Here is a 25,538-nt window from a genome sequence, read left to right as displayed (position 1 = left end):
AAAGAATATCCGGATTTTGAGATGTATGCAGCCCAGTCTTTTAATGATGAGCCAGCAACAGCAGAAGAAGCAATGAGCGGCCCGAAGTCTCAAGAATGGAAAGAAGCGATGGAGAGGGAATCTTTATTTCAGAACGAAACCTTTGAATGGCTAAATATGACAACAGATAAGAAACCATTACAAGCAAAATGGGTATTCACTTTGAAGAGCCCCGAAAATTCACCACCAACATATAAAGCACGACTTCTAATAAAAGGATATTCGCAAAAACAAGGGGTAGATTACAAAGAAAGTTTTTCACCTGTAGTCAAGTATGCCTCATTGAGATATCTTTTAGCCTTGGCAGCAAAACGAAATATAACAATTCGCCATATGGATATAAAAACGGTATATTCAAATGAGAAATTGGAGGAGGAGATATATATCATTCGACCAAGAGAAGTCATGAAAACCAGATCGGAAAGGGAAAAGATTTGGCGTTTGCAAAAAAAGTATTTATGGACTTAATCAGAGTGGACATTGCTGGAATCGATGTCTACATAAAACTCTAATAAATATTACTATGAAGCAATCTAAGGCAGATCTCGGTATATACTACAAAAGGGAAGAGAAGGGATAATAAAAACGCCAATATAGGTTGACGACTTCTTTATCCTGACTGACACGAAAGCCAAACGAGAATTTTTAAGAAACAGCTGCAAACCAAGTTCAAGGTGCATGATTTGGGAGACGTTAAACGTTATTTAAGTATGCAGATCGCTAAGAATGAAGAGAGACAATAATTGAGCACAAATACATCATCATATACAGAAAAAATCTTAAATAAATTTGACATGAGTGATTGTAAACTCATAACTACTCCAATGAAAGTAGAAGTGAAGTTAAACATAAATGAGACTGATGTGGAATGTGATAAGAATGTTCCATATTTAGAAGCAGTAGAGAGTCTGTTATACTTGTCTCAAACGTCACGACCCGACATTGCTTTTGCCACCAACGCAGTGAGCAGACATTGCAGAGACCCAAAGGAAAAGCACGGGGAAACTGTGAAAAGGATATTACGATATCTAAGAGGAACTTCAAACCACGAATTAAGATATCACAGAGCAGGTAATACAGAACTAGAAGGCTCAGCGATGCGGACTGGAGAGTGAATTTGGAGATTAGGAACTCGACTACTGGCTGCTGATTTAAATTAATGGAGGGCCCTCATTTCATGGTCCTGTCAAAAGCAAAAAACTGTAGCATTGAGTACCGTAGAGGCCGAGTATACGGCGCTGTCTTACACCACACAGGAGGCACTGTGGCTAAGAACATTAATATGTGAAATAGAACCCAATTTATTCGTAAAACCTATAATGATCTTCTGTGACAATAAAGGAGCCATTAACCTAGCTAGTGCTAGAACAAAACATATTGATATAAGGTACCGTTTTATTCGGGACCACATAGAGTGACAGAACATCGCCGTGGACTACCTGTGCACAGAAGACATATTGGCTGACTTTCTGACAAAATGGGGGGAGTGGGTCAAGGGGGGTGTTGGAATTGTATGAACAATATGTTTCGTGTGAGACGGCAGCAAAGTGCATCATGTGAAATATAATAGACTTCTCTGGTGCTATTGTAAGCTCTGAGTTTTATGTGTGTAACATAACAGGGTGTATACGTGGACGAGGAAAAAAATTCCCGGATTTCCCGGTTAAAAATACACTTTCTCCCGGATGAAAATACATTTCTTCCATGATAAGTAACAGTATACTTTTCCTCGGAACTGTTAAACTTACCACCCCTATCAATGGTAGTGGTTTTATACACCGGCGTAGAAATTCCCGGCACTTTAAAAAACGCAATTCAGGGGAAAAAAACACGTTTTGGAAAGATGTCTGATGTGCTGCAACATGTACACTGCATATTTTCGTATTACAAAACTATAAATTCGAATTCCACCAAACACCGAATGTTACTTTCCGAAGCATTGAACTGGACATTGCGATGCGCTCTTGTACGCCAGTCGTAGCTTATGTCAAGTGATCACGCCAGCCGATGACAGCGGATATTCAGAGCACAGGACATGTGATGTAGTCATCCAATAGCAACATCACTGTTAAGAACCGCGAACACACAAATAGGAAAAGGTAATGGTTTATTTTAATATACACTCATGGAAATTGAAATAAGAACACCGTGAATTCATTGTCCCAGGAAGGGGAAACTTTATTGACACATTCCTGGGGTCAGATACATCACATGATCACACTGACAGAACCACAGGCACATAGACACAGGCAACAGAGCATGCACAATGTCGGCACTAGTACAGTGTATATCCACCTTTTGCAGCAATGCAGGCTGCTATTCTCCCATGGAGACGATCGTAGAGATGCTGGATGTAGTCCTGTGGAACGGCTTGCCATGCAATTTCCACCTGGCCCCTCAGTTGGACCAGCGTTCGTGCTGGACGTGCAGACCGCGTGAGACGACGCTTCATCCAGTCCCAAACATGCTCAATGGGGGACAGATCCGGAGATCTTGCTGGCCAGGGTAGTTGACTTACACCTTCTAGAGCACGTTGGGTGGCACGGGATACATGTGAACGTGCATTGTCCTGTTGGAACAGCAAGTTCCCTTGCCGGTCTAGGAATGGTAGAACGATGGGTTCGATGACGGTTTGGATGTACCGTGCACTATTCAGTGTCCCCTCGACGATCACCAGTGGTGTACGGCCGGTGTAGGAGATCGCTCCCCACACCATGATGCCGGGTGTTGGCCCTGTGTGCCTCGGTCGTATGCAGTCCTGATTGTGGCGCTCACCTGCACGGCGCCAAACACGCATACGACCATCATTGGCACCAAGGCAGAAGCGACTCTCATCGCTGAAGACGACACGTCTCCATTCGTCCTTCCATTCACGCCTGTCGCGACACCACTGGAGGCGGGCTGCACGATGTTGGGGCGTGAGCGGAAGACGGCCTAACGGTGTGCGGGACCGTAGCCCAGCTTCATGGAGACGGTTGCGAATGGTCCTCGCCGATACCCCAGGAGCAACAGTGTCCCTAATTTGCTGGGAAGTGGCGGTGCGGTCCCCTACGGCACTGCGTAGGATCCTACGGTCTTGGCGTGCATCCGTGCGTCGCTGCGGTCCGGTCCCAGGTCGACGGGCACGTGCACCTTCCGCCGACCACTGGCGACAACATCGATGTACTGTGGAGACCTCACGCCCCACGTGTTGAGCAATTCGGCGGTACGTCCACCCGGCCTCCCACATGCCCACTATACGCCCTCGCTCAAAGTCCGTCAACTGCACATACGGTTCACGTCCACGCTGTCGCGGCATGCTACCAGTGTTAAAGACTGCGATGGAGCTCCGTATGCCACGGCAAACTGGCTGACACTGACGGCGGCGGTGCACAAACGCTGCGCAGCTAGCGCCATTCGACGGCCAACACCGCGGTTCCTGGTGTGTCCGCTGTGCCGTGCGTGTGATCATTGCTTGTACAGCCCTCTCGCAGTGTCCGGAGCAAGTATGGTGTCAATGTGTCCTTTTTTCCATTTCCAGGAGTGTACATAGTGTTGCTACTAGAAAAGGAAAGCTTTCACGTATAATATCGGTCTCTAAGATTAATAAGCTGCAAGAGAAGCTATGCTGTCACACATAAACTTGATCTTTTTTGCGCTAGTTACACTTTAAGATAGATCACATACATGTGCCAGTAAAATTTTTAACAACGACATAAATGTCTGATCTTTTGAGCTCGAAAATATTCTAAATGGCCATCCTCAAAGATCTGATTTTTGAATGAGAGTCAAACGCTCTGTGATTTTAGAAATTCATCGGACATTTGAGCACAGAGTTCATCTTGCGAAATAGGAAATTTAATTTGAAAGTAGCGCTCTTCATACAACTATTCGGAATATTTTCCCGCGACCTGTTAGAAATAGATTCGTTTCAGCAGTTGCCAGATAACAGGCGTCGCCGCGCTTGCGCAGCTACGATGACGCAGGAAGTCCGTACATTCGTACGTATAAAACATAAAAAGATCTTACATTATGTCATAAAAGAAAGAAGACATGGGAATTTTGTGAACCATACTAAAATGCATAATTCGGCTTAAGGCGCACATTCGTATGTCCAGATTCAGATGTAAATTTTCTTGGAGTACCAGTACTGTATTATCTCATGCTTGGTTCTTTATTATGGAATAACGCCATACGTGCTAGAGGATGAAAAGGTGAACTTGAAATGCAGCGAACAGTTGAAACTAGCCAATAGTGCTGAATTAAACACTTCGTTTAAAATAAATTGACTGCCTCAGCAGAAAAGATTAATAACACTCAAATTTCTTTAACAAACCGACAAAAATAACTCCACTGTTCTGCAAGGCGATTAACGCTTGACTGTCACAAAGGTGGAAACAAAATATTATCTGAAACTAATAACATATTTTACCCTTCCGTAGTTATGTGAATGTATGTTAATTCACTTGATAGCTCCCGCCCACAGAAATCCGTTTTGTTTTCATTTGATGTGAGAGCAATAAACGAAGAGGAAACAGCAAAATCACTTAACGTAAACACGGATCACGTGGAGACTACCACCTCCCCACTACAACTCAGATTGCTGTGTGCATCAGGTCCAGGTCTACAATATTTCTGAACCGCGCCAATATTAGATAGTGGCACTCCCCTCCCTCGAGCGTTTGATGTAGAAAGCCAAAAATTTTAAAAATCGACTTTTCAAAAATATCTTCATTTTGTAGCTCACATCTTTCTGAAGTGTCTGATACATAAAACATATATGTTCGAGGGAACGTAATACATGTTATTTGGTCGTAAGTGTGCCAAAGTGCAGTGCCACGCCTCTTCACACAGCATTCTTCCATCGCACGTCTCTGTATTTCGCTCTGTGGAATTCAAATGTGCAAAATTTTGTAAAGGGGCCATCAAACTATATTCAGGCATGTGGAAATTAAAATGTCCTGTGGTGCCTCTCCTGCTCCCGGTCGGCCGGTTTGACATCCTGCCCCTCTTAAAAAAAATCTCGCAATTAATACTGGATGTGATTATTTGTAACCGGAAGAACAAGAACTCTTCAGAAAATTTGCAGTCTTTGCTGCCTGTTAGCTACAAACTTGCTGTTTTGTGACATAAAATTAAATATAGGATACATAAAACGAGTAAAAACAAGAGTCAAGCAAGACAGCACACATTTCTTCAATCCTTAAGTCCTAGCATTTTTTTCTCTCTAATCTTGCCACAACTTTACAGGGCGTACTTTCCTTTCTGGGAAAGAATCTATTACCTCATCAAAGTTCGTCAACATTTTGCTATCTGAAAAAACGAAATGTGCGTTGTCTAATACTACAAACTCTGTTAATACAAATAGTACCCAAGACTGCTGTGGTTTCTCGATATGATAACGTGTATTTTGTCATTATCTGCTAGATAAAACGAAATAGGCCTGGTTAATATTGCAGCAATTGTTGCACACAGCAAATAAACGAGACTGTTTTGACATAAATGGTCATTTTTATAACACGACAGAATATAATTCACGAAGTACCAATATCAAACGCCTATTAGGCATACTACAAGCAAAAAGTTTTATGTTAGGAAATAGTTTCACACTTTATTCATACTCTCTGCCGGCCGAAGTGGCCGAGCGGTTCTAGGCGCTACAGTCTGGAACCGCGCGACCGCTATGGTCGCAGGTTCGAATCCTGCCTCGGGCATGGATGTGTGTGATGTCCTTAGGTTAGTTAGGTTTAAGTAGTTCTAAGTTCTAGGGGACTGATGACCAAAGAAGTTAAGTCCCATAGTGCTCAGAGCCATTTGAACCATTTGAACCATACATTTGAACAATGCTTCTGAAGCATGAGATCGAAAAGTAGTAGTACGAAATCTTTATATACATCTTGAATCGTCATACTCTTCCGTAATTTGTGTGACTCCCCTTTTCTTCTCCTTCCATGTTCTAACAAACAATCTTGTCATTACTAACTCTGTAACTATCCCTGCCACTGTCAAAACTTATTCTCTGGTTAAATTCACTAACCCTGCCACAATCACCGGTTTAGTTATCCCGCATTTACTCTCCGGTCAGGCATTATTACGTGTTCGTAGAACGCGTTTTCCGCGCGACTCCCAGAATAGAACTTTAGCTGCTGCTACCTGTGGACTGCATAACTGGCCCTTTGTAGTGTAGCGGTCTGGCCAAAAATTTTCTGTCAAAATTTCATTTCCTTGGATACTCGGAGAAGACAATACATAATCTTTGTTGCGTGTTATGCCAGTCAGTCATTTATTTCCACTCTGGTAGTCTGAATCTAGGGAATTCGCTAGAAATTATAACAATGCTGGTCATTTGTAAGCCCACTGAACCACATCAACAGTGATTGGCATTCACCCGTTCGGCTCTATTCGCTCAGCTCGTATAGCCCCATCCTCTTTTGTCTGCAGGAAAGTTTATTTCTAGATGCGGCGGGGATTCCCCTGCGGGGACATCAAGTACACTATGCACGCATTCAAAAATCAACTTACGATTCATTCAGAAACCAACTTAAAATTTCATCAAAAATGTTAAAAAACCAACAGGGATGTGTTGAAAATCATATGAGTAATCGATAGAACAACGTGCGCTGGATGCTAGGAGCTTTGTGAAACCAGGTATTTTTTCTCAATAATATGAATTTCCCCCCCCCCCCTCCCCCATCCCCTTGAAACTGCTGCCCGGTATATATACCCGGTTTCCCGGAATTCTAAAAAATTCCCGGGTTTTTCCCGGTTTTCTCCCGGATGAAAAAATTCACGGGTTTTTCCCGGATCTCCCGGTTGTCCCGGGTCGTATACACCCTGTGTAATGTTTCTTGGTTGTTGTGTTCGATTTATTTTACCTGGAAGTGGAAAAATAGTTACTGGCATTAAACGTCTGTTACTCACCATTACTTATTCAACTGTGTCAACTCTAATACAAGCATCTCTATCATCTAACTCTCTCTTCGGAAAGAGGCTCCCTGTTCTCTACCAGGAGACAACGAGAAGACCGAATTTGCAGTTCCTTGTGGTATCATGTTTCACAAATTTGAATGTTTTGTGAGGGAAAGAACTAAAATGCTAAACTAATTTTCATGAATCAGTAACATCACTTCATTCAAGGATACGTCTAATTAGCTTCAAATGTTGCAAACTCCCTCCAGCCATATGATGTCATGGTGGAAACGTCACTCACGTACTTTAATAAAAAGCAGAAATAAGTTTCCGGATGGAGCTATAAAAAAAACAGGAGCCTGCAGGAGAGATAATTTGCATAGATACTGGATATGAAATGAAAGAGGCGTAGGATAAGTTGATGTCTGTGATGATTCAAGCAGACTAAACGAGAAAATTAACAGGAGCACTATGAAGCCACTGCTTTGTGCCTTTAGTTACGGCGCCAAACGATTATCACTTTTCTCCGCCATTCTACAGTGTTTGCTGTTTTTAGGGTACCGTAGCTGAAGGCCATTAATGGCTCTTGCGCACTCGTATTTCAGCAGCTCAGTTAACGCCCTTTTGGGGTACTCTTACAGTATTCTCCGTTATCTCCTGAATACGAGCATAAGTTTTACCGAACTACTGTAAAGTTTGGAACCACTGTTAGACACAGCGCTCAGGCGCCTAGCAACATTCCACTGTTTTTGTTAGGCAGTACTGACACGTTGCCAGGCAACGAAGCTACCACGGGACGAGATGCTTCGCCGCGTACTGGGTCTACGCTGTCCCTCCGCAGCCACGGAATGCTCAACGGAAAAGTGCAACCTCCTGTACTCGGCCAGTAAGTCGCAACACTTCACGCAGTAAATGTCATTCACTGTATCTCTTAATTATATTTTTGTTGATTCACACCTCTGTTAACTGACCGCAGACCTGTGTGTCACTTCAGACTACCTTTCTTTGAAAGTTAGTTGCAAACACACATCCACTGTCTTGAGAATATATGGTAGTAATTGCATTCAGCATATCGCTTAAACGACCAACAATAATCAGTCTGAGAATTTGCATCACTAGCCATCGGCTTTGACTGTTGATGTAATGGTACTTGTAACTGTGACGTCACTTCTTGGTGTGCATTTCCTCAAAGCGCTATTCGTTGCCGCATTTTCCTTACATTGAAAACAAATTATTTTCTTAATCTATGTTATATTCTATTAACAATATTCTCGGTAATTTCCAAGAATGATTGCCTATCGAAGTGGCAGTGTCCAAACGATACATATGGAACGTGCGATTGTAAATCGATCATGCTACTCTGGTGGCGGGCGTTATGAGTACGTTTATGGTGGTTGCTACAGCAATGACAAAAGAAGAGCGTCACAAAAATACTTTTATTTGTAAAGGAGACGACTTACCTTACTCGTCGTCGGTGTTGGAATCAAGTGAAACTCCATTACTATGGTCTGGATGGATAATTTCGAAGAGTCGAACCATGTATTCGTTTTCAGCACTGTCCACAATGAAATTGTAAACGGTATTTTAGCATCGAAACTGTTCTTACGAAGTTTTACACACTTCGCACCGCTACAGTCTACACAGTCCTCCTTTCCTCGTCCAGTAGTACTCCATATTTGCGACAAAAAGTCGATCAATTTTCTACGCTGGATAAACATGGAATTAGATTTTTCCGTGTGAGAGAATCCGCCGAAGTAACGTCAAGAGCACCAGACATCCCACTTACTAGCCACATAAATCGTCTGGGACTCTCTAGCAACTCACAAATAATTCACGGAGGTATGTAATTTAGGGCAACTAAGGGAACGACGGGAAACATAAAATTGACGATCACAAATGACTGATCACAACACCCGCCACCATGGTCGCATGATCGATTTACGATCGCACTTTCGACATGTATCGTTTGGAAGTCGCAACTTCGATAGGCAATCATACTTGGAAATTACCAAATTCCCTACGTCCTGTTTCGGTGGGAATTATTTTACTAATTTTTAATCGATTTAACAGTATTTTTTTTATTTACAATACACTTTCTTTAATTCATCCCTACTACAGCTGTAGGTTACATTTTTAAGATAGTCGATTAGTTTTCTTTCCTGTTAATAGTTAAAGGTCTTCATGTATGATAAATATTCCGATTTATTCCTTATACATGTCTACATTCATAACAGCTCTGCTTGAACTACACAGGATGGTCAAACACAGTCTGAAAAACTTGTAAGGGTGTTGTGGTAGGTAGCGCCGAGGCATAATTGTTGATAAGACATTCGAGATGCTGTGTCCTTTCCGAGTTAATTAGTACGGAACTTAGTCAATCAGGCCTCTGTGCATGCAAATTCAACCGGCCCGCCAGAGATGGCGTCGCCAAACGTGTACTTCATTTGGTCTCCTAAAACCTGACAAGTGGGCGATACAAAAATTGGACATGGGACTGCAGTAACGACAGAACCCGAGCCAACTGAACTGGTTAACTTCAATGCTAATTAACTCGGAAATGGAGCAGCATATAGAACTTCTTTCTGAGCAAGTATTTCTCTGCATAACATAACCCGCGACTACCTTACAAGCTTTTCAGATCTTTCCGGATCATCCTGTATAGCTACAGTACATTTTGAGATGCTACATTCGAGATATTTTTGAGAATTTTTTTAAAATTTGATACTGTGTCTTGTTGCGTACATTATACCGGTAGAGGTTTTTCTTTCGATAACAGTGCACGATTCACGTTCTGTCCCATAAAGAGTTTCTTAATAGTCTGTGATTACGCATTGCAGTTGTAATTCGAAATATTCTTTTCCCGGTGCATTACATTATTATAATCAACAATGACCGTTTTATTTAGGTTTCAAACATGACGAGGGGTATGACTTTGTAGCCGTCGTGTCATGTACGTTGTTTGACGCATACTCACTCCGTCACTGGTCAAAGCTGGCGCGTAGTTTCGCTATTTCCACTTTCTCCAAGATACTGCAGTAATGGATTCCAGCATGTCGGTTAAAAAAATAGTCTATCTACTACCTGATCACACAACGACGATGCGCCCAAATATAGACTCACCAAAAGGACAACTGCAATAATTGTTTCTCATGGAAATAAGATAAAGAAGTCAATTAAAAATTCCTTTCCCTTATTGTTGTTTGTCAAATGAAGTCATAGCCAGTTTTAAACACAGATGCTTCTGTGTTCTGGATTCTGGTGCTTTTTCGTTATGTTATTTACTGATGTTAGTACTGTCATTCAGTGGATGTATGATGTTTTTGCGATTCTAGCTGGAGTTACATGTTCCTCCTGCCGCCTTCCACCGTCCCGAACGAATGTTTTTATTCACACTGTAAAGTCATTTGCATGAAACTGGCTGCAGGATACATGCAGACTTTTCATCTGTTGTACTGGTTGCAATAAAGTTCATATTTCACATACATTACCAAAATTAAAACATGTGATCTTCGGAATTCATTATTATTAACATTTCATTTTACATGTCACATGTATTACTGCAGCTCTGTTTCTGCAGTTCACCTTACTATCTTAACAAATGATGATTCATTGTTCAAGTTACCCAGTAAAAATCCAAGAACATTCCCGTCCAACATTAACCGGCCATGGATACCAGTTTAAAGTTAGCCTACAGTTTGACGGTTCCGGTGAAACCAGTATCTTCAGCCGATTTAATTTGTAACTGCGCTCGTTAGTATAAGAGGTATTAGCTGGAGGAACCTAGCTGAAACGTGCACACTTCCGTGCGCTCGTCGCTGACTTGCTATCGTTTTACGGCCGTAACCTCACATCAGTGCACTGACCTGTGGTCATCTTGAAAATGTTGCTCGATTCGACACCCCCCTATCTTGATCTGACCATCGTATCACGCTCTTTCTCGTCACCCTTGTATCGTCGTTTTCCCGTAGCAAGTCATCTTGAAAGAGTTATCTTAATAGAAAGTTTACACTGAAGAGCCAAAGAAACTGGTACACCTGCCTAATATCGTGCAGCCTCCTCCCCCCGAACACCTCTCCCCCCCCCCCCCACACAAAGCAGAAGTGCCGAAACACGACGTGGCATGGACTTGACTAATTTCTGAAGTAGTACTGGAGGGAATAGACACCATGAATCCTCAGGACTGTCTATAAATCCGTAAGAGCACGAGGGGATGGATATCCTTTCTGAACAGCATGTTGCAGGGCACCCCAGATATGCTCAATAATGTTCATGTCTGAGGAGTTTAGTGGCCAGTAGAAGTGATTAAACCCAGAAGAGTGTTCCTGGAGCCACTCTGTAGTATTTCTGGACGTGTGGGTTGTCACATTGTCCCGCTGGAATTGCCCAAGTCCGCTGGAATGCACAATGGACATGAATGGATGCAGGTCATCAGACAGGATGCTTACGTACTTGTCACCTATCAGACTCGTATCTAAACGTACCATACTGCAAGCACGGGACGAACTGAAGAGAATCTTTCAGCGTAACATAAGTGCAATCCTTCCGTATATCGCTGCAAATTTGAATGCTGAGCCATCAACTCTTGTCAGCGTGCGAAACATGGGCTTTCGAAGCCGAAGGTACACTCGGGTATCCTTGATGACAGCACGACAAAAAGCTTTACCCCTCGCCTGGGCCCATCAATAACGGTATGATGATGACTGGAGCATGTTGCGAGACTCGTTTCAGATTGTATCGACCGGATAGACGTGTACTGGTATGAGGACAACCTCATGAATCGGTGGGCCCTGCATGTCTGCAGAGGACTGTTTAAGCTGGTGGAGGCTCTGTAATGGTGTGGGGTGTATGCAGTTGGAGTGATATGGGATCCATAATACGTCAAGATACGACACTGACAGGTGACACGTACGTAAGCATCCTGTCTGATCACCTGCATCCATTCATGTCTATTGTGCATTCCGACGGACTTGGGCCATTCCAGCAAGACAGAGCGGTACCCACACGTCCAGAATTGCACAGAGAGTCCCAGGAACAATTTTCTGGGTTTAACCACTTCCACTGGCCGCTGAACTCCCCAGACATGAACATTACTGAGCATATCTGGGATGCCCTGCAACATGCCGTTCAGAAGGGGTATCCACCCCCTCGTGCTCTTACGGATTTATGGACGGCCCTGAGGATTCATGGTGTCCATTCCCTCCATCACTACTACAGACATTAGTTGAGTCCATACTACGTCGTGTTGCGGCACTCCTGTGTGCTCGCGGGGCCCTACCTGTCTGTCTCTTCGTCATTTTCGTAAATAGCTCTGTGCACCTCTCTAATTCCATCAGTGACAACTTCAACATTTCTTTTTTTCCTTTTTTTCTCTTATTTAGAGGGTTCGCAGCCTCTGATCGAACATGCTGTGCTGTCGTGCCTATCACTCAACCTCGCAGGCGGCGGAAATGTATCTACCCAAAATAAAATACCATTTCTTTCTCTTTATGCTCTTCCTGTTATGACCAGACGACACTTCAGATCTGTCTCCAATGGAGCACAAGTGAGACATCATTGGTCAACAACTCCCGGGTCATCCATAAACAACAATTACCGTCCATGAACTGACCGACCAAGTGCAACAGGCCTGCTTGTTTGCATACTTCCATTCAACATTGCATGCACGTCTGCATACTTGCATTCAACTTTCTACCGGTTACGTTGGAAATCAATGTATCAGTATTTCACATTTCCAATGGCTAATGTTGAGCTTACATTAACCTGTGATCTTACAATGTTAATCACTTCAATATGTTATCCAGACAAACGTATTCCCGAAATTTCATTATTCCGAATTACTTTTTGGGGTTACGATATTTTTTCGTCGTTGTATTTAAGGATCCTGGATTTCTGGCGTTTATTCTCTATAAATAAAGTCGAAAAGGCAGCTTCGTAAGGTCGTAATGTCTGTGTCACTTTCTGTTTAACAAACACTATGTCGCAAAGCATTCTGGCTGAATTTCCTCAGACCACTACATCCAATACTCCTTCATCCGAGCTGGATTTCAGATGTCCCAGATACTTACTACGACGGAGTAGGGTCTCCTAAAAGCTATGGTCCAAAGCCTGAGAAGGCCGGTACAGCTTGAGGAGACAAGCGTTCCGTTGTAAATATGTGCAAAGCCATGCTCTCACCATTTTCTTCCTAGTTTTAGCACTTAAAAATCTAGCAGTTGTATGGCAATACTACCAGTCTGTGTGGTGATCAGCTGCCAGAATAGACCTCATGCCATATAGGATAGCTTAAATTTCTCGCAGCAGAGCGAGCAGCAAGGATAACTACATTGATATTTGTTCCCTGTTTAATTCGCGTCTCTCGAAAGTGTTGCGTGTTCTCAAAAATGGTTCAAATGGCTCTTAGCACATCTGAAGTCATCAGTCCCCTAGAACGTAGAACTACTTAAACCTAACTAACCTAAGAACATCACACACATCCATGCCCGAGGCAGGATTCGAACCTGCGACCGTACCAGCCGCGCGGTTCCGGACTGAAGAGCCTAGAATCGCTTCGCCACCGCGGCCGACGTTGCGTGTTCTGATCCGATAGTTAACTTAGGGTGTGATAGCACAGCATAAATCTGTGGCAATCAGCCACGATAATTACAGACATAATTGAGATACGTGAATCGGTGTTCTTTTCGATTACATTATGCACTGAGTGATCAAAGTATCCGGACACCTGGCTGAAAATGACTTACAATTTCGTGGCGCCCTCTATCGGTAATGCTGGAATTCAATATGGTGTTGGCCCACCGATTTCGAATTTATTGTGGGCACAACACTCGCTGGCAGATGACGTTCACCGAGCGTTCGCCATACCCACACCCTGCCATCGGATAGCTATATTGTGTACCGTGATTCGTCACTCCACACAACGTTTTTCCATTGTTCAATCGTCCTTTGTTTACGCTCCACCAAGCGAGGCGTCGTTTGACATTTATCGGCGTGATGTGAGGCTCATGAGTAGCCGCTCGACCATGAAATCCAAGTTTTCTCACCTCTCGCCTAAATGTCACAGTACTTGATGCTGTTTGGAATTCCTGTGTGATGGTCTGAATCGATGTCTGCCTATTACACATTACGACTCTGTTCAACTCTCTGCGGTCTCTGTCAGTCAACAGGCGAGGTCGGTCTGTACGCTTTTGTGCTGCACGTGCCCCCTTCACGTGTCCACTTCACTTTCACATCGGAAATAGTGGACCTAGGGATGTTTAGGAGTGTAGAAATCTCGCTTACAGACATATGACACAAGTGACACCCATTCACCTGACCACGTTCGAAGCCCGTGAGATCCGCTGAGCTCCCCATTCTACTCTCTCACGATGTCTAATGACCACGGAGGTCACTGATACGGAGTACCTGGCAGTTGGTGACAGCACACTGTACCTAATATGAAAAACGTATGTTTTTTGTGGTGTCCGGATTCTTTGGATCACATGGTGTACGTATCTCTAAGTTATGGCTCGGTTGAGGCATTTAGCACTTGCTTAAATTGCTGCTAAGGTAACAAACTCCACTCAGAATCACTGAATGAAACGTTTCAGCCTCGTTTTAGTGCTTCTTCCCATTGGGACCTACATTTATGACGTAGTTAACTGCACACTTAAATAAGTAATGGTTTGAGACTTCAAATGATCGCAGCCGGTGGCAACATTCTGTATTTAGCACACTCCTGCTTCTTAATTTAAAAGAATTACTGGCTTTATGGTGAAACTAAGAAATTGTTGTCTAAAGGAGACAAATCTCCGGCGAGAATTTTGGTGCATATTTTGAATATACAACGGTCTTGGAATATTAAAACGTGAGGAGGAGGAGTTCCAGCAACACGTAGTTCTCGTTGTAATTTCAGCAACCACTTGTCAACGTGAAAAATCCATCGCATTCCTTCATTTGAATTTCTTTTATTACAGTGTCACCGAACCACTTTACAGCAAACTTCTCCTGTTTTCCACTCTACGACGACCTTTAATTTGGAGTATTCGTAAACCAATATTATATTATTACCAGCTAAAAATCTCTAATCAGGAGTCATCTTGTGATTATTTACACGACTTTTCTTAAACCTTTTTTTTCCTTCAATGATTTGTACTTTACTATGTTCAGTCTCTGTCCCTGAAACATAGAAATTCTTCTGTCAAATAGAACGAGTTGCTAAGCAGTTGAAATGTCAGATTTTTAAGAACACGAAACTCTTCGAAACCACTAGAAAAGACAGCACCATGTAAAGTAGACATTCCAACAAACTGGAGAGAAAATACCTATACCAGTTATCTCTAAATTTTAGTTGGTAACTGTGTTAACTGCCGGATTATCCCCAGTCATACCCCAGAGCTCACACCTCTCATTGAAAGCAGTGTCCCTCTGCTACGAATTGAGAAATTATTGTAACGTAAGAGGAGGAGGATTTATATCGACAAGCAGAACATTTATCTCTAGCGAGGTCCAAAATGTACTCAGCTACATCTACATCTACATTTATACTCCGCAAGCCACCCAACGGTGTGTGGCGGAGGGCACTTTATGTGCCACTGTCATTACCTCCCTTTTCTGTTCCAGTCGCGTACGGTTCGCGGGAAGAACGACTGTCTGAAAGCCTCCGTGCGCGCTCGAATCTCTCTAATTTTACATTCGTGATCTCCTCGGGAGGTATAAGTAGGGGGAAGCAATATATTCGATACCTCACCCAGAAACGCACCCTCTCGAAACCTTGCGAGCAAGCTACACCGCGATGCAGAGCGCCTCTCTTGCAGAGTCTGCCACTTGAGTTTGCTAAACATCTCCGTAACGCTATCACGGTTACCAAATAACCCTGTGACGAAACGCGCCGCTCTTCTTTGGATCTTCTCTATCTCCTCCGTCAACCCGATCTGGTACGGATCCAAGACTGATGAGCAATACTCAAGTATAGGTCGAACGAGTATTTTGTAAGCCACCTCCTTCGTTGATGGACTACATTTTCTAAGGACTCTCCCAATGAATCTCAACCTGGTACCCGCTTTACCAACAATTAATTTTATATGATCATTCCACTTCAAATCGTTACGCACGCATACTCCCAGATATTTTACAGAAGTAACTGCTACTAGTGTTTGTTCCGCTATCATATAATCACACAATAAAGGATCCTTCTTCTATGTATTCGCAATACATTCCATTTGTCTATGTTAAGGGTCAGTTGCCACTCCCTGCACCAAGTGCCTATCCGCTGCAGATCTTCCTGCATTTCGCTACAATTTTCTAATGCTGCAACTTCTCTGTATACTACAGCATCATCCGCGAAAAGCTGCACGGAACTTCCGACACTATCTACTAGGTCATTTATATACACTCCTGGAAATTGAAATAAGAACACCGTGAATTCATTGTCCCAGGAAGGGGAAACTTTATTGACACATTCCTGGGGTCAGATACATCACATGATCACACTGACAGAACCACAGGCACATAGACACAGGCAACAGAGCATGCACAATGTCGGCACTAGTACAGTGTATATCCACCTTTCGCAGCAATGCAGGCTGCTATTCTCCCATGGAGACGATCGTAGAGATGCTGGATGTAGTCCTGTGGAACGGCTTGCCATGCCATTTCCACCTGGCGCCTCAGTTGGACCAGCGTTCGTGCCGGACGTGCAGACCGCGTGAGACGACGCTTCATCCAGTCCCAAACATGCTCAATGGGGGACAGATCCGGAGATCTTGCTGGCCAGGGTAGTTGACTTACACCTTCTAGAGCACGTTGGGTGGCACGGGATACATGCGGACGTGCATTGTCCTGTTGGAACAGCAAGTTCCCTTGCCGGTCTAGGAATGGTAGAACGATGGGTTCGATGACGGTTTGGATGTACCGTGCACTATTCAGTGTCCCCTCGACGATCACCAGTGGTGTACGGCCAGTGTAGGAGATCGCTCCCCACACCATGATGCCGGGTGTTGGCCCTGTGTGCCTCGGTCGTATGCAGTCCTGATTGTGGCGCTCACCTGCACGGCGCCAAACACGCATACGACCATCATTGGCACCAAGGCAGAAGCGACTCTCATCGCTGAAGACGACACGTCTCCATTCGTCCCTCCATTCACGCCTGTCGCGACACCACTGGAGGCGGGCTGCACGATGTTGGGGCGTGAGCGGAAGACGGCCTAACGGTGTGCGAGACCGTAGCCCAGCTTCATGGAGACGGTTGCGAATGGTCCTCGCCGATACCCCAGGAGCAACAGTGTCCCTAATTTGCTGGGAAGTGGCGGTGCGGTCCCCTACGGCACTGCGTAGGATCCTACGGTCTTGGCGTGCATCCGTGCGTCGCTGCGGTCCGGTCCCAGGTCGACGGGCACGTGCACCTTCCGCCGACCACTGGCGACAACATCGATGTACTGTGGAGACCTCACGCCCCACGTGTTGAGCAATTCGGCGGTACGTCCACCCGGCCTCCCGCGTGCCCACTATACGCCCTCGCTCAAAGTCCGTCAACTGCACATACGGTTCACGTCCACGCTGTCGCGGCATGCTACCAGTGTTAAAGACTGCGATGGAGCTCCGTATGCCACGGCAAACTGGCTGACACTGACGGCGGCGGTGCACAAATGCTGCGCAGCTAGCGCCATTCGACGGCCAACACCGCGGTTCCTGGTGTGTCCGCTGTGCCGTGCGTGTGATCATTGCTTGTACAGCCCTCTCGCAGTGTCCGTCCGGAGCAAGTATGGTGGGTCTGACACACCGGTGTCAATGTGTTCTTTTTTCCATTTCCAGGAGTATATATATATATATATATATATATATATATATATATATATATATATATATATATATATATATATATATATATATATATATTGTGAAGAGCAATGGTCCCATAACACTCCCCTGTGGCACGCCAGAGGTTACTTTGACGTCTGTAGACGTCTCTCCATTGATAACAACGCGAATTAACGTGAAGACGGTGTTTTCAGATTAATGTTACGAGGTTTCTATTGATTACCAGATTCATATATCTCCCCCTTTGAGTCATTTGAAGATAGCCTAAAGTCGGTAGCGTTCTGTAATAGTAGATGCTGATGTTAACCTACCTCCCTAGTACGCTTAAGTTACCGGTGATAAGGACATACATTGATAAACGAAAGCATTATGACCGGTGCCCACCACAACATTGGATGTCGCCTGGTGGCGTTGCGGCACGTGATGCGGTGACGAACGTATGTAAGCGGACTAGACACGGACGGCGCTCAGTGCCTGGACGTCCACGACTCTTCGCAGAACGTTTGGTTCGGAGGCTTGTCTGCTCTGTAAGGCAGAAATGATGAAGATCTGTGGCATCTCTGTCGAAAGAGCACAGTGCTGGTGCACGTGCAACTGTTTCGGAGCACACTCATCATCGCACTTTATTGACCATAGAGCTCCGCAGCAGACCAACCATATGTATTCACCTGTTCACCCAATGACATAGTCAATTACAGTTTCAATGGGCACGGAACATTCGGCATTCTACCGTCGATCAATGGAAACGTATCTGCTCTTCGGTTGAATCACGTTTTTGCTACACTAGATCAGTGGTCGTCTTCACGAACGCCGTCGTCGAGTTGAACGCGGCTCGAAACGTTGAGCGCGCCACGGATGCAGGCTGGTGGAAGCAGTATTGAGCTGAGCGAGACATTGTCCTGTGCTTGCATGGGACCTGTAGTAGTTATCAAAGACACGCTGAATGCTGCAAACCACCTACATCCCTTCGTGCCTCATGTCTTCCCCGAGGATGATGTCATCTTTCAGCATTATAACTGTCCGTGCCTCAGAGCCAGAAACGTGCTACAGTGGTTTGACGACATTACACTGAACTCGCTTGATGTAAATCCTATGGAACCCATCTGCGTGCTATCGGACGTCGTCACCACGAACGCACATCAACTTCACCTTGTTAATGTGAATTATATGACGTGTATTTAGAAATCTAATGCCACATACCTCCACAGACCTGCCAAAAAACTGTCGGATCCCTGATATGCAGAATCAGTGACGTGTTTCTTTCCAAAGACGGACACGCATGCTATTAAGCAGGTGGTCATAAAGTTTTGGTTCATTAATGTACAGTCTTCTGTAGTAATACTCGATACTTGAATTGCAAATACATTGTCTGACTACTGTCTCGAAGAGCTAATGAGAGAAGCCACACATGAAATAAATATTTTAGACATCCGAGTTACAAACAGATCTGATCATTTAGAGGTCACCAATGAGTTGTTGGCGATCATGAGAGAAGCCACACATTTAAAAAAATATTTTAGACATCGAATTTACAAACATACGTCATCACCAATGAGTTGTCGGCAATGATAAAGGTCAGCAGAGACTAAATGACCAGAAAGAAGGTAGGAGAGTATTTGTGCTTAGCCGAACTAATAGTCGTAATCAGCTTACTTAACGGACAAAGTGGGAATATTTATTCCATCTTTAGCAAATGCAGACTAACTGTGGTTAAAGCATAAAGGCGTCGTGAACTACAGCCTACACAAACATGTGCCACTGTAATAAATGCCACCAGAGACCCATTGTGGTTTAATGTTATCATCCAGAGAACGTTGTGAAAAGAGACTGCTTGATAGGTGGTGTTTACACCGACCATACAGGGCCCGGCTATCCCGTCATCCCGAAGTCGGCCGAGTGCAATAAATCCGGAATGGCCGCCAAGGGATGTTTCGCTCACTCCAGTGTGAGAAGTCGACTTGAGCTAACCAACATTTCGGCCATTTTGAAAATCCTTTCAATGGACTCATTTCTCACAAAATCATTAAAGATTAATGATTGGAGGGAGTCAACGACCTACTGAATCAACCCTAATTTTGTTTCCTCTTCGTGAGCACAGACATATGCGCAAAAAAAGACTACATAGTAATAAGAGTAGTAAGAATTTTAAAAAAAGAAGAGGAAAGGGATGAGAAATATTGGGCGTCGAGACGATTTTACTGAGTATTATGTCAGCTTCACAAGGGCCACAAGGAACAGGTAAGATGTGAGACCACTATCCCAGCAGGCCGTTTTATGATAATGCAAAATCACGGCTGGGTCACGGTAAAAACTTTCTAATCACATCGGGCAACAATATTTAAATTTCATTCGCGAATGTCTAAATCCGATTGGTCATGGATAAGCACTTGTCCATGAGTCTAGATATTGAATTTCATTGCCTAACTCTGTTTAACAAAAAACAAATTGATAATACCTAATCTCCCTTCATCTTCTCAACAGATTAGAACCATCCAGATGCTTGTGCTGTAGGCTGATGGGTCTCCTCACTAAGTCTATTTTCTAAAACGTACCCACTAAGAGTGTCCAAAAATTTTACATTTCCACCCTCCTCCACACACAGTCTGTACAAACGCTCTTCGACGAGTGGGAATGCATGTCCAAAGGAACTTTGCACCGCAGACCTATATCTCTGACGTCGATCTGTTGTAGAATTTTAGAACATGTTTTTTGCTCGAGTATCATGTCGTTTTTGGAAACCCAGAATCTACTCTGTAGGAATCAACATGGATTCCGGAAACAGCGATCGTGTGAGACCCAACTCGCTTTATTTGTTCATGAGACCCAGAAAATATTAGATACAGGCTCCCAGGTAGATGCCATTTTCCTTGACTTCCGGAAGGCGTTCGATAGAGTTCCGCACTGTCGCCTGATAAACAAAGTAAGAGCCTACGGAATATCAGACCAGCTGTGTGGCTGGATTGAAGAGTTTTTAGCAAACAGAACACAGCATGTTGTTATCAATGGAGAGACGTCTACAGACGTTAAAGTAACCTCTGGCGTGCCACAGGGGAGTGTTATGGGACCATTGCTTTTCACAATATATATAAATGACCTAGTAGATAGTGTCGGAAGTTCCATGCAGCTTTTCGCGGATGATGCTGTAGTATACAGAGAAGTTGCAGCATTATAAAATTGTAGCGAAATGCAGGAAGATCTGCAGCGGATAGGCACTTGGTGCAGGGAGTGGCAACTGATCCTTAACATAGACAAATGTAATCTATTGCGAATACATAGAAAGAAGGATCCTTTATTGTACGATTATATGATAGCGGAACAAACACTGGTAGCAGTTACTTCTGTAAAATATCTGGGAGTATCCGTGCGGAACGATTTGAAGTGGAATGATCATATAAAATTAATTGTTGGTAAGGCGGGTACCAGGTTGAGATTAATTGGGAGAGTCCTTAGAAAATGTAGTCCATCAACAAAGGAGGTGGCTTACAAAACACTCGTTCGACCTATACTTGAGTATTGCTCAACAGTGTGGGATCCGTACCAGATCGTGTTGACGGAGGAGATAGATAGATCCAAAGAAGAGCGGTGCGTTTCGTCACAGGGTTATTTGGTAAACGTGATAGCGTTACGGAGATGTTTAGCAAACTCAAGTGGCAGACTCTGCAAGAGAGGCGCTCTGCATCGCGGTGTAGCTTGCTCGCCAGGTTTCGAGAGGATGCGTTTCTGGATGAGGTATCGAATATATTGCTTCCCCCTACTTACACCTTCCGAGGAGTTCACGAATGTAAAATTAGAGAGATTCGAGCGCGCACGGAGGCTTTCAGACAGTCGTTCTTCCCGCGAACAATACGCGACTGGAACAGAAAAGGGAGGTAATGACAGTGGCACGTAAAGTGCCCTCCGCCACACACCGTTGGGTGGCTTGCGGAGTATAAATGTAGATGTAGATGTAGACACAGACACTGAAATATCGTACTTCTCCGCCAACACCGGCAAGCGTCTTTCAAATAAAAAGTCTCACTTGTACGAGAACATACACAATGGATTTACGACTACAGGTTGCAGACTCGTGGTTGACGACTTCTGGATGTTTGGGTCTAGACATGAGTCGTCCACGTTTAGCCAAATATTAAGACGATAGCTCGCGATAAGTGGGAAATACGAGTTCGAGTCCCGAGCCGGCACAAATTTTCGTTGTCGTCATTCCATTCTACAGCTGATGGTTGTCCATATGCGCAATTGCGAATACGTTTAATGTATTTCAAAAGGCTGTAGTCGCCGCAGTGCCTGTTCTACGGATATGAATGTATGTCCAAAGGAACTTTGCATCGTAATTCGGAATAACACAGGTAGTACAATATCGTATTTATCCGTCGATGCTGGGAAAGGGTTGAATGAAGTAATGCCTCCTCCTTCGATAAATGGGTTTGGATGGGAATATTTTAATAAATAAAACGCAGAAATAATCCTTAGAATGTGATCTTTAAATACCAATATTCACTTTTCCACACAATCACCAGCTAATTGGATACATTTCTGCCAAAGATGAACAAGTTTTCCGAAGCCATCACGGAAGATGTCAACACTCTGTTTCCGCAACCACAGTCTCACAGTTCTCTCAACGTCTTAACCAAAAGCATAATGACGTCCCTGCAGATCGTCTTTCATCATCGGGAACAGATGGAAATCAGACGGTGCTATATCTGGACTGTATGGAGAATGCCGTATGGTGGTGAGATTTAGTCTCTGAAGTTCTGCTGTGGTACACAGATCTTCCGATAGCCAATCAAAACAATAATATGACCCACACGTTGTTGTGAAATGCTGATTGCGCTTGCAATATCTCTCTGAGGGGTACGACGATCGTCATGAATCAATATGTCAACATTTTGCGTGTCAAATTCGATGGTTGCTGTCACAGGACGTCCAACTCTTTGTTTGTCACGCAGGTCAGATGTTCCCGCCTCGACATCTTTAAACTTACTCGCCCAACGACGCACAGTACTCACATCAGCACACTTACCACAAACTGCTCTCACTCTCTGATGAATCTCCTTTCGGGTAACACCTTCTGCTGTCAAGAATTCAGTGACTGCACGTTGTTTAAATCGCATTGGCCGACCATTATCGCAGGGTCCCATACTGTACACTGTAACAACACAACCGTTCAATGCTAAGGCTTCCCGCCGACTGGAGCTGTAGAGAAGAGGCTACGGAACAAGCCCGTAGCAGCCGCATACCAATGCTGCCAACTGTTGAAGAGTTACGAAGATGGACGCATTACTTTTCAGTCAACCCGCGTAAAAATGTCTCACCAGTACAGGAATTTCATAATGGATGTACGAATACAGGTTGCAGACCCATGGTTGACCACATACAGAAGTTTCGGTGTGGCTGTGAGTCGTGAGCGGTTAGCCAACCGTATGGCGGCTGCTCGCGATGATCAGGATATCCAGGTTCAAGTCCTGGTCTGGTACGAAATTCCATTGTATAGCTGATCCTTGTCCATATTCACAATTGCGAATACATCTAAAGTAAAATTATTTAAAGGTTGTTGCCTATGAAACTGCCTTTAAGTTAAAAGTTTATAAAGTCTTCCTCTTATCCACTTCCTATATCTGCAGACACAAATAGAGACTGCTGCACACTCAGGAGGAAGCCTCTGCAGGTAAACGGATAGACTAAATTTCTTACCTATTCCTACATTCACAATGAACACTGCCTACGAAGCCCACATAAATGTATGGCAGTGCTTGTAAAAAAGATAAAGCGCTAGACAGCGTCCAATTACAAGATTAGAAATAAACATGCATTCATAAAGGGGTAGGATCAGATGATGTCTGTGATGACGACACGCAGACTGTAGGACAGAATGCATCAAGATCACTATGGAGCCACTGCCTCCTATCCTCATTTACGGCAGCCACACGACTGCCTATTTTCCGCGCCATTTTAAGATGTTTGCTCTTGATCATGGTGCTGTAGCTGCAGATCGCTGTTGAAGCTAATGCACTCGTTTTTTACAATCAGGTGTGCTCCAGGGCAGCGTAATAGGTCCCCTGCATTTTACGATTGACATAAACGGCCTGGTTGATGGTATTGACAACGACATTGGACTGTTTGCCGATGATGCTGTAGTCTACAGGAAAGTAGTTCCACACGAAAGTTGTGAACAAATCAATAAGGATTTGGAGAAAATAAATGCGTGGCGTAACGACTGGCAGTTATCTCTCAATATTAGTATGTGCAACCTACTGCATATAACAAAGCGAAAATCCCCATTAATGTACGAGTACAGAATAAAGGCCCAGTCTTTGGAAGCGGTAACTTCCGTCAAGTATCTGGGTGTGGCTATTCGAAATGATCTCAGATGGAACGAACAGATTCCACTAGTGACGGGTAAGGAAAACTCTACATTGCGGTTTATTGGTAGAATCCTGAAGCGATGCAGTCCTTCAACAATGGAAATTGCTTACAATACTTTAATTCGCCCAGTTTCGGAGTATTGTTCGTCTGTATGGGACCCTTACCAGTTGAGTCTGATTCAAGAGATTGAGAAGGTCCAAGGGAGAGCGGCAAGATTCGTGACTGAGAGCGTTAGATACCTCATAGAGAGTTTGAAGTGGGACACACTTTCAGATAGACGACGCGCTAAATTTCCAAGGGGCTGCTCACTAAATTCCAAAATCCGATCTTCGCCGAGGATGTAGAGCATATATTATAACCACCAACTTTCAAAACGCGCAATGATCACCATTCAAAGACAACGGAAATTAGAGCTCGTACTGAGTAATTCAGACAGTCGTTTCTCCTTCGCACGATCCGCGAGTGGAACAGTGGAAAGGGGGGGGGGGGGGAATATGACTTTAGCGCGAATAGTGCCCTCCGCCACACACCGCTTAGTGGCTAGCGGAGCATATAAGTAGATGTACAATATTCCCAACTATCTCCTGAATACGAGCAGATGCGTATTATTGTGAAGTATTTTAAAGTCTTAGCAACAATATAGATGCATCGCACATTACATTTTTTATTGTTTATTGTTATGCAGAGCTGTTTTGTGGCCACGGAATGAAGTTACCACAGGACGAGTTGCAGCGTCGCCTGCCGGGGCTACGCTGGTCTTCCACAGACACGGAATCCACAAATGAGAAGTGTAACCTCGTCTACCCGATTAGTAAGTCGCAGGCTTCATACCGTGTACCTCATTCACTGTACCTCTCAGTAGTATTTTGGTTGACTCACACTTCCCTTTGACTAACTGCAGAAGTGTAGGTCACATCAAGATAATTCTCTCCGAAACTTAGTCGCAAGCACAATTCCACTTATATGAGCATATTCAGTGCCAATACCACCCCGCATACCGTTTAAACAACCGATAAAACCAACCAAAAGCAATTTTCGATAGTAGCCATTCGCTTTGATCACTGATGAGCCGCGCGGAGTGGCCGCACGGTTTAAGGCGTCATGTCACGGACTGCGCGGACCCTCCCACCGGAGGTTCGAGTCCTTCCTGGGGCAAGGGTGCGTGTGTTGTTCTGAGCATAAGTTAGTTTAAGTAGTGTATCAGTCCAGGGCCCGAAGACCTAAGCAGTTTGGTCCCTTAGGATTTCAGACACATTTGAACATTTTCAACCACTGAAGAAGTTAAACTGGTTGTGATGGCTTCAAGTCTTGGTTCACATTTCTTCATAACGCAATTCGTTGCCATGATTTCCTTAGTATCGATAGGAATTATTTTTATAATCTCTGCTGTATATGAGCAACAAAACACTGCCTCATGTGTTTCGGAGGAAATTATTTTAATATTTAACTGATTAATC

Source organism: Schistocerca nitens, chromosome 1 (genome assembly GCF_023898315.1).
Source record: "Schistocerca nitens isolate TAMUIC-IGC-003100 chromosome 1, iqSchNite1.1, whole genome shotgun sequence".
Taxonomy (NCBI): Eukaryota; Metazoa; Arthropoda; class Insecta; order Orthoptera; family Acrididae; genus Schistocerca; species Schistocerca nitens.
The sequence above is the reverse complement of the archived record's forward strand: the minus strand, read 5'-3'. Positions refer to the sequence as shown.